Here is an 11,916-nt window from a genome sequence, read left to right on the forward strand (position 1 = left end):
CGATGTCCTTCTAAATTTAAAAATTCATTAAGATCCGATCACTCACTCGTAAGCTATAAATACCTAATTTTGAGCCTTTGAATTAATTTTAAAGCAGCATAAAGTTTCACTTAAAGTTTCTGCTTAATATCTCATTCTAGTCCTAAAATATCTGTCCTTTACTATTTTGTTATCCTGGAAGAAGTTGCAGTATTTTCATTTAATTCAGCATAGTAGCAATAATAGTAGCAATATTAGTAGCAGCAGAAGAAGCAGTGGTGCTGGTATTTTGCAAATAGTGCCTTGTGACTCCCTCAATATGCACTAAAATTTTCAACTTAACACTTTAATCTAGTTCTAAGATATATGTGTATATCTTTTTATAGTCAGCTTCGACGTAGTGTGCTTCGATTGAGTTCGACATCTCTTTCAAAATTCACAGAAAAATTCATCTTAATACCCTTATTTTCAGTTAGTTCAGAACTTTTAAATGTTTTAATAAAAACGTGAACTCTATTGCACTGGGATTTATTGGAGGCAGTGACCTTCCTCCCCACAAGAGCCCTGTGAATAAATATCATATGTATGTATATTTTGTATGATATATTGCATGTTCAAGAGTCGGTAAACCTGACAATCTATTTATATGCACAGACAATGGGACAGCGTATATTTGCAAGTTTTACGTAGTTAAAAACATATATAATTATATCTATGTTCACAGGTGGGACACAGGGACACAACTACAATGGCGCGTAACGACTTACACGCGCGGGGGGGGGCTTGGGAGGGGGGTTGCAAAGCGCCCCCACCAACTAGGTGCTGGTGCGGCGGGAAGCGTCACACTAACAACTAGTATGTTAATAAAAACGTGAACTCTATCGCACCGGGATTTATTGGAAGGAGTAACCTTCCCCTCCACAAAAGCCCTGTGAATAAATATTACATCTATGTATATGCTGTGCATTTTATTTCAAATTGACAAATTTTGCTTAATATTAGGTTTCATGTTTGATAGTAAATTTAAATGCAACATTAGCTGTTTTTTGCTTTTGGACGCTAAAATCATCATAATATAGTTTTGCTTGACGTCATAAGTAATAACTTAACTAATACTTCTGCTAATTGTTAGAGATGCTAATCTAAACCGGCTTGTATGGCTGTTGTTTGAAATTACAAATCAATTTTTGTCTAAGGTTATGTGTAGTGTATACCAATAGCCGCCGAAGATGACCCGGATAGGTGCCCTACTTTTGGAGTAGGGATTCAAAATTCTGATAGAGATTAAATCCAAGACAGCAAAGTAACAGAAAGAGACAGAAAGAGAGGAACAGAAAATGCAGAGACTAATTAGAAAAAGATTGATAGAGAAAGACTTAGTGGTTAAAGACCTGAATTTTACTTATTGCTAAACCGAAACAGAAAAATTAATTATAAACAAGCACTTTACCAGTTTGGTTTTCTAAGCTAGTGAATTAACAGGATGAGGTTCAAGGTAATCTCATCGTCAAACATTGCAATTGCTAATTATGATTACATAATTGTATATGTATTTGCACTACAAGACGATTCAAGGGAGGCAGTATTTGCCATAAAACTAAAACTTCAATAATGAATAGCTCTCAGTCATAATGGTTTCTACCTTCTAAATTAAACTCAATTCTCCCAAGATCCCTGCTAAGTCCAATATGATCTTTCTTTTTTCATTATCTATCTGCCAGAATGTCTTTCTCGCTCTATTTCTCTTTCTTTTCTCCCTCTCTTTTTTTCTCTCTCTCTCTCTCTCTCTGTATAGAATTTTTTTTCAATTTTTTGTAGTAACTGTTCCAAAACATAACGAAAATTGGGAATTAACCTATTTTAAGCCTTTTTAAGGGGGGGGGGTTTACGGTTTAAACCTTAGTTTCTACTTGGGATAAGAGATTTTTTTTATCGAGGCAGTCAAGCCCCTATATTTAGGACTTGGTGCGGAGTTCAGTGTTATTATGCATACTTTGGTATATACAGGATTTTTTTGAAAAGAATATCAATAACTCTTTCTTTAGTGTTTGTTCGATTGTATAAAACTACTGCTTTACTAACCATCAAGGCTAGTTACAGACTTTCTGGCATAAATAATTTCCTATTTTCTGGCAAGGTTTTGGTTACTCAGAAATATTCCAGTAAAAATAATTTATATAACAGCCAGACCTGTATTCTAAGGTCTGTTAAACTTCATACTTCCAGTTGGCTTTTTGATCAAGGTTTGTGATTAGACGTCCTGCTATTTCTGATTGATTTAAGGTTCAATTAAAATTTTCAAAAATGAAAGCTTGAAATGGAAATTTTAATTATGTAAAGTCCACATTATAGCTACTATTTCCCAATATTTTCATCTGGTAAATTAGTGGTACTACAGGCTGTTTGAAAACACGTTTAAAATTTGTCGGCAAGTGTGGATCATCGTTCGTTCTTTGGTAGGTTACTCTTGATTCTGCAACCAGCCGTGTCTAGCTGTGTTCATAACTAGGTATGTCCTACTAAAAAAACAAATTGTTAGATATATACTTATATTTCTCCGTGTCTGTCGTCAAGTCATCGGTTCTATAGTTGACCCAAAAACCAGTCAGTTATGACCTGTCGTTCCATCTAAGGGTCGTGCTTTTAGATTGCAACATACATGTTGTAATTTCTCAAAATTAAATCTGTCTGATTGTACAGAGGAAAACCTGATAGAAACAGGTGAGAATTTATAGTGATTACTAGTGATTACTGATTAAGGACTGATGCAACAGAGATTTATTTGTGTTCTTTCAAAAATATAATAAAATGACTGGTACAACAAACAAAATTGAGGAAAGATAAGGGCTATTTGCATCCTCCCAAGATTACTGCCCTTTTTACCTCCTAGTTCTTGAACAATTCTGTATTTTAATCAAAACATGGCTTTTTTGATGATTTCATTACAAGAACAAGCAAAAACTAGAATGATATCTCCCTAAATTTTGAAAAATATATTTCTGGTCCTCCCCCCTCCCACCCATAATTTGTGTGAATTGACGCTACTGATATTGCCCCTACCTTATATTTAAAAATTGAATTTAGCGAAAGGGGTAGAAATGGAAATATTTTAATCCCCTTCTCTGATATTCCCCTCACTAATTTTGTAAATTAACTTTTTTTGTATTTTGACTGTAAAATGACTTTTCTCGGAATTTTCACTGAAATAGAAAATATCCAACCTAGATTTTAAAAAGTAAATTTCTGCCCCTTCAACAACTTTCATAAACTTTCGTGACGCCACTGATACTGCCTGGTTGATTTTACTTTATTTTCTACACATTTTGACAAACAAAAATGTTTTTCAAAGAGATGAATAAATAGCCTAAATATAGAAGTTATAGGGTTTCTAAGAAAAATTGCCTATATAGTGAAGGGAAAAAGACAGCAAAGTAAAAAAAAGAGAAAGAAAGAGAGGAACAGGAAAGAGAGAAAATGCAGAGACCAATTAGAAAAGAGATTGATAGAGAAAGACCTAGTGGTTAAAGACATAGGAAGAGATTAATAAAAGAACAAGGACAGAGGGACAGAGAGAAAAAAAGAGCAAAAGACGGAGAGAAAGAGACAAGCTAAGATTTAAGTCGAAGCTGTCTTATATTTTAAATGGGGTTAGTGGTAGCATATCAAATAGCAATGCCTAATCTTCGTATAGTATGTTACAAATCCAGACTATGAGCATTATACTTTCATCACTCTCTATTGGAGGGGGCGTTCCATAATCCAAAATGCAAAAAAACTACTGTTCAGTACATTTCACCATTGTTCAAGCTTGTTACCATTTCAACTATTTTTGCAAAATATTACAAATATTGCTATATGTGGATTTGAAAGCAATACTAGCAGAAGTTTAGCTGCAATTCTAAATGTGGTTCCCCACGATAACGTTAACTGTTAACTATTTCATCACTGAAACCTTTATTTCTAGTTTACCATTAATTTTTAAAAAACATTATATCAATTGGGCCTGGAGTTTTCTTATTCATGCGGTAATATGTGTTTTTTGGCTGAAAATTGTGTAAATAGCATTGGGTGATTAACCTTTCTCAGGACATATACTTTACATTCAAATGTATTTGAAGATTCCTCCCGAAAGTCTGCTAGGTGAATACCAAAGATTCGGTCTTCAATTTAAATAAAAAACTAATGTTATTAGTTCATAGTTTTCATCAAGCTCCGTTTTATATTTGACCCTTGAGTCTTTCAATAAAAGGTATCATATATCTAACCTTACAAGCGGTTTAACTCATACTTAGACTTGCCATCTATAGATAAACCAAATGTTTCCTACAATTAAACTCCAAAAGATAAATTAGAATTAAAAATGTATTTCTTGGAAGTTCAACCACGTCGAGAAAACTCATTTTTGTTTAAACTTCAGTAAACGTTCCAAGTCTAACAAATCTGGGTTTTATCAAAATGTTACTTACTTTTCAGAAGAAAAAATGTAGTTCTTGGCGCAAAAGTATTTTATTAATTGACATGGTATGGATATGAAGAGTGCATTGAATTTTTCCAAATCTTAAACTGAGTTTGATTACGTTGTTACTAGAAGCAAGATGTCCCATTAAATTTCAAATCAACATTTCAAAATCGTTCTAATCGTTCAAAGTCGTTCTGAGTCTAACAAGCCTGTGTATTATCAAGATTTTACTTAATTTTCAACATAAAGAATGTAGAATAACGTAAGTAGATTTGAATAATTAACAAGGTTCAGATTTTAACAGAAGACAGAACTTTTCCAAATTCTGTAGTGACTTTAATTATGTTGTTAACTCAATTGAATTTCGAATCCGAATTTAGAATTAAAACAAATATAAGTAAAAGGAGTTGGACTGTTTGAAGAAAAAGAGAAAAGATACAACTAAAAGAAACATGTTTTTGCTTGTAAATATGCTAAATGTGTGCGTTTGCGAAGTGCACACACAAATATCTTTGTATGAATATTGACCTACTACAAACTTTATGAGCATCAACTTTAATTGTGGACTTTCTTTTTAAAACACTTAATGTCAGCTTACATAGTAAGAAAGTTTGTTAAGCCACTTTCCGTTGATTAGCTTGACGACATCAATGACTTAATTGACTCAAGTCTCCTGCCGGGCACTGCTCGGCGTAGAGAATGACGTCTGCCTCCTCCATCCACTTCGGTCCATGGCGAGTATTTTCTCTTCACCCTGTCTGATGTTTGCCATCGTCAAGAACTCGGACAGGCTGCCGCACCAGTGTTTCTTCGGTCGGCCGCGAGGTCGCTTCCAACCAAATTTGATAGGGTCGAATTCATTGAATGATGCTCCGACATCGATTCAGCAGGATCATTGACCATAAGGTTTAGTCTGTCAGTCTTTCTGACGTCGTCAGCATGTCCATTGACGCGCGATGGTCGAGATCTTAAAAGGGAATCTGGGTCCGAGGCTATATTGTCACTTTTCGTAGCGCTTATTTTCGGGTGGAGGGTCGCTAGCCCAATCGACCCTAGGCCTGGAATCTGATTAGAGCTAGATTAAACCTAGGTACTGAGATTCCCAGGGTGGGCTCCACCTGCCACATGAGGTTGCGGCCGTCCTGATCGGAGTGTTTAATTAGGGGGAAAATCCCATATCTAGAGGCACGTAGTCAGCAGACAGAGTCTGTCTCATTCCGGACGAACTCCATTCTCCTCCAATGAAATCAATGCCTTAAATGTAATACAATCTGAATTTGAAATTATTGTTTTTCTATAATAGCAAATTATGGTATATGGTAGGTAAAACTTGTGAAATATATGCCTACTTGTAAAATTATTCAAAAAATACCAACAAAATAATATTAGCACTGTCCTTACTAAAATCCCACAAGTTATTGAAACCTAAATACAAACCTGTAACAAATACAGACTTTATGGGTCGGAGGTGGGTTATAAAAAAAAGGGGTTTACTGGCCTCTGGAACCAAATTTACAAAATGCCCTTCTAGCTGGCCCGGAAACCCTGTATACCCAAAAAACTCAAAAGAAGAATAAAAGAGAAAATGCATAAAAATATATTTCAGTATTTCTTTATAATTTCTTGTATATTTACCTACAGCCTCATTATAAGAAAAACAAATTTTTTAAATTTCCAACTAGTTTTATTAAAGATTTGGCTAAACGTTTGATTTCTATATTTAAAATATATGTAACTACTTCTAATTCTTGCACACCTAGATAGTTGGGAGGAAAAGCTGAATAAGTGATGTTTGAAAGTATACTACTTTCGAGAAATGGAGAATTAATTAGTTCAAAATTGAAATCGTCATTTTAAGTATATTTCTTAAAAGCGAATTAATTATCAGGAAAATTAATACTTAAAATTAAAAATAGTCATATTTTCCAGTCCCATAGCTAGGTTATAGAATTAACTCTAGTGGATAAATATTTTTCAAAATTTCCAATGACTCCACTTAATTTATCCCCAAAAGCTCTACCAAATATTTTTTATTATTTGATAGAATGTATTTTAGATTACTTGGGCTATTTCTATTCATCATACATTTATATTCTAGTTGACTTAAAAACAGCCCCACTATAAACGGACTGGCATTACCTCCAATAGAAATTCTTATATCTGTTTATATAAATTACCAATAAACCTTATAAAAGTATTGAACAAAACGAATTCCAGTGAATCGTCATCATATCCAAGCATTAAAATCTTGAACTAATAGTACTATGCAAGAAATTAGTCCAACAAAACATTAAATGTGTCAAATTTTCAAAAGTTCCATACTAGACAAAGGACAACATTTCTAAATGAAAGTTTTTCAATTTTTCAGATATTACATAAAGCGAAAAAATGTATACAAGATATTTGTAGTAAAATTAAATAAATCTACTCATTTAGCTGAAACCATAGACAAAGAGTTTATCATTTATAATAAATTACTAAGACTCCAACACGGATCATAATTTAAAAAAAGGTAAAATTCTTGTTGATTGACTGCTTGCTATCTCAGAAATGAATTAGATTAGGAAAATGAAACTTTTAGGGACGGGTCTACAGGCTATAGTATGTCCCGGGAAGGTATTTTAAAATACCTATCTCGACTCCTTCTCCCTCTAGTGGGTCCTGACCTTTGATGACCTTCAAAAATATGCGTGTTATAAAAGTGAAACCTTGCAAAATAGATCTTCAGCTTGAATGAAGTACGACAAAATTGTTTTCTGCTTCACAACTTTGCTCAATCCCAATTTATAAGGTTTTAAAGATATACAAATACATTTCCTAAATTTTGAAAAAAAAGAACATTGATATGCCTCAGAATTCTACTCAAATAACACGAATTACATTTTCTTTTCAGAACTATATGCAGAGAAAAAGCAGCTGGTAGCTAAAAATTAAGGCAAAATGTAGTTTTGTCAAAATCATTGTTAAATCCAAGTTTAAAGATAGGTCAGTGGGCGCAATTGTTGTCGGACACCTTGCTGCTTCGGTATTAAAGCGTGGTTTGGGTGGATCATTATGAAATTTAAATAATATATATAAATATATATTATATTTATTAATAACCTACAAAATACAATGGGTGTCGTCCTAGTGGAGTGGATTGGTATGCTGTATTTAGGATCCTTTGTCCGAGAGGGCGAGGTTTCAAATCCTTCTGTACCCACTTTTTTGGTTTGGGACAGCGGTTAGTGGCGTGACTCCGTAAGCTCAGCCAGAGTCAACCCACCTCTTAATGGGTACCTGGAGAGATCTGGGGAAGGTTAACAAGGATGGTGTTTGCGAAAGCACAGGATGGTAGCCCACCAGCCCCCCCCCCACATGAACTTCTGGCTGAAGGGCCACGAAACGACGGAGATCAGATCCACTTATAAGGACTGTAAAGTCCAACGCCGTATTCTTTACCTTTTTTACCTTTAACAGAGCACAATGATAAAACTGTGGAGTAAACAAAAAGAAAGAAAAAAAACAATCAACATAGAATTCTTATTTAACATTATAAATTGCCTTAATGCAAAAATGGCCAAAGAGGATCCAAGACACCAATCATTTGCTGAGTTTTAAAATATAGACCTGCAGACATTTGTTTCAATCGTGAGTGCGCATCAACAATATCAAATTTAGTAAAACAATTCTATTTGCTCCCTAGCCACTGAGGCAAAAGCAAAAGATATTTATAATGATATCCCGAGCGTAATTTCTTCGCATTCTTCTTAATTAGTATTCGTATCTTAATTAGTGCTAGAAATTTTAGAAAAATTCGAAGTTCTTTAAAAAAGTGCCTTATTCTAACTAATCTGTCTTTGTGCTCAGGAGTAATTGTTAAAGAATTGGGACTAGTGCTGGGAAATTCAGCTCACCCTTCGTGTAAAATTCACCCCCAAATAAAATGCTCCATAGAGAGCTCCTCCAACCCAAAATTCAGCTCACGCAATTCTATTCTTGCTGAAATTACCCTGGTAAACTTCTTGTGGACGATTCGACCTGAAAAATTCTCCTTAGCCTACTTCCATTTGAAGAAGAAATCGGTTCCAGTACTGACTACGATTCAATCAGTGAACATTCGCATTTGCACTTTACAATTTTTAGCCGAATTAACTCTGACAAGTAATTTTTTTATCTTTTTTCAATGAATTGGGAGTAGTAGCATCATTTTTGCGAGCACTGTAAAAAATTAGATGTGAATTATCTTGGGCTTTCGTTTATCTTTTTTTTTTTGAAAACTATAGACACTATTAAATATAAATATAGCTATGAAAAAGCGGGAAGCGATCAAGAAAAAGTGATTTAGAGGATTCAAGAGGATCTACGGAGTCAACTAATAATATCTAATAGTTTAGAGTCTACAAAATCTCGCGTTGAAGGTCTAGAATTAGCAAGAACGGCCGAAGAAAGTGAATTATTTAGTATCAAGTAGGAAATATTGGCATTAAGAAACCAAATTGAAAAGGAGCCCGGTTTGGGTGAATTGGTATTAAGAGTCCTTATGTTAAAAAACATGAATAGAAGAAGGAACGTTATCACATGGAACAATAAAAGTGAATCTAAATCAAGGGCAAATAACCATGTTAATACCTTACTTTGCCACCTTGGAATTAATATCTGATTTAAGCTACTTAATTTTACAGATGGAATTATCAAAATCTAGCTTCAGGATGATAAGGAAATATTCTGTGTGCTTCGCAGAAACCAAAAATTACGGAAAACATATTCGGAAGAGTAGCTGGACGTGGATCCCCGTGTATATTTATAACAGATGATGTAACAAACGGAGATCGTGACATTCGTAATTCCCTTAGAATTAAACAAAAAGAATATAAAGTAAAGGGAATTAGTGCTTGAATCCCCCCAGTGGTCCCATCTATATTATGTTTAATTGATAATGAAGAAAAAGTAAAGCTTAAGTAGCATAAAGTCCTATAAGTAAGATACATGTATGAGAAATAGATTGAAATTGTGGTTTGGTGTTTTTTTGTGGATTTATAGTTTATTATGAGTGTTAGTGATTTATTTATTGGATTTATGACTATAGTTGGCTTAAGATCTAGCTCATGTATCCGTGCTAAATTGCGCTTGCCTTCATGTGGTGATATGAGTAATGGCTGAAATAAATTAGAAGGCAAGAAGAAATTACGTTCTTCTATTTTTCCTTTTCTTTTTTGTTGTAGCTGCCTTTATTTCTATTTTATTTTTCTTTGTTCTTATTTTCGAAATATTCATCTTTATTCTCTTCTTTTTTAATTTTCTTTCCTCTTTTCATATTATTATGGATGATTTGGATATTTTACAAATCCCTGCTGGTAGGTTGGAGGAACAGGAAAAATGTCCTCTTGATACAAACAAATATTTTCATAAATTTTTGTCACAAAATAAAGATTTTTCAGTTCCTTATCTTGCAACTAAAAATACATATTTATGTGTTCATGCTTTTTCAGCTTTAAATAATCATATAAAACAAATGTCATTTTAGAATTGTAGAGGATTAAATCACAGCCTGAGGATTGAACTCGAGGCAACAGTGTCCAGGAATCTTAGTTGTTTGCATAGAGTAGAGTTCCTGTTTCCTTACCAAATAATGAGAAAATTACATTTTTCATTACTGGAATGCTATTTTCAATATTGCCGACTGTTTGGATGTTAACATTCCATTTACATTTACGAAGAGTCCAAATTTTCCAAAACAAGGCAACAAGAATCTTGGATCTTTTTTAACACACCTAAGGAATAGAAAAGAATTGTCTGAAACTAGAACAACTTTTTTTTATTTCTTGATATTGTTCATTTAGAACAAATTGGTCACCATAATATAGGCGTATGGCTTTTAGAAATCCAGTGTAGGGATAATTTTTTCACTAACATGAAACTCTTGGTTGAAAATAAACATAGCCATTTATCAAGAGCAAGGAATAAGCTTCTCTTTCCTTTTATTAATTAAATTTCAAAAAACAATTTTTTTTAACTGAAAGTAAGGAGCAACATTAAAACTTAAAACGAAGAGAAATTACCCCGTATCTGAAAGGGACTGTTCCCTCTTCAACGCCCTGCTCTTTACGCTAAAGTTTTACTGTTTAAAAAATTAGAGTTGAGAGAAAGAGTCAAACTTTAGCGCAAAGAGCAGGGCATTGAAGAGGGAGCAGTCCCTTTTTCTGCCGTAGCAAAAAAACAGCAAACTTGCAGTCTCCGGTATTCGTCGTCATTACCTCTAGGATTCAAATTGGCCAGAGGGGATAGCCCAAAAATTTGGCTAGGAATAAATCACAGATTTTAATGTTCGCAAAATTCATGCCTAACAAATGAAAGATTATAAAGTGATAGAAACTTATCTTTCTGTGAGGGTCGAGCTTCACTAATGTATCCAAGTGAACAATCAGTCCAAACTGTGCGAGGTCGGCCCAGCTGCTAATCTTTCTCTACACTAAAAAGTGTAATCAACGCGCAGGAAAATTATATCCAATTTTCTCTACACACCACACTTGGCTATCATATCTAATTTTCTCAATTCAAAACGCCAAAAATCTGTTTGTGTGATAAATTCAGGTATCAGACTGCACAATTTTTCAAGTCACTGAATTAATTCATGGCTAAGGAATCAAGCTCAAACAATTCAAAAGTTCAAACAAGTGTAATCCCTTTGAGAGCTAGTTCAATAATGCAGCATATCAGTACACTGCAGGCATCTTCTTTGAATTCAATTTTTTTGGGTAGTCACGGTTATAACGTTTTTTTTATATTATGGGAAATAGAAACATTCATATCCAAATAAAGATATTTAACTTTATGAGTGGCTTAAGATTATTAAGTGTAAACTTTCAGGGCAAGATGAGGGGAATGTACAAGTGACGAAAAGTTAATATGTGCATACTTCCTTATATGACATTACTCTGAATATGAAAGGGGTTTTCCTCCTCAATGCCCCACTCTTTACACTGAAGTTTGACTCTTTCTCTTAACTCTACCTCTTAAAACAGTAAAAACCTTTAGCGAAAAGAGCAGGGCGTGATTTTCGTTAAGATTCTATGACTTTTAGAGGGTGTTTTCTCCTATTTTCTAAATAGGGCAAATTTTCTCAGGCTAGTAACTTCTGATGGGTAGGACTAAATTTGATGAAAATTATATATTTTAAATCAGCATTAAAATGCGATTCTTTTGATGTGTTTATTGGTATCCAAATTCCGTCTTTAGAGTTTTGGTTACTATTGAGCCGGGTCGCTCCTTACCCGGGCGTTTGTTACCACAGACTGATTGAAAATGAGAGATCAAGACTAAGCTTAAGATTTCAACTTCCTGAGATTCCCAATAAATATAAAATATTTGAGTTAATAAGTGAGTCACCATCACTCTATACATATAAAAAGAAATTGAAAGAGATAGTTATTTCTGCCTATAATAGCGGGGATTGAATGTAAAGTGATTTACTTGTAAAATAGTTTGTAAGTCCCGTC

Source organism: Artemia franciscana, chromosome 5 (genome assembly GCF_032884065.1).
Source record: "Artemia franciscana chromosome 5, ASM3288406v1, whole genome shotgun sequence".
NCBI lineage: Eukaryota > Metazoa > Arthropoda > Branchiopoda > Anostraca > Artemiidae > Artemia > Artemia franciscana.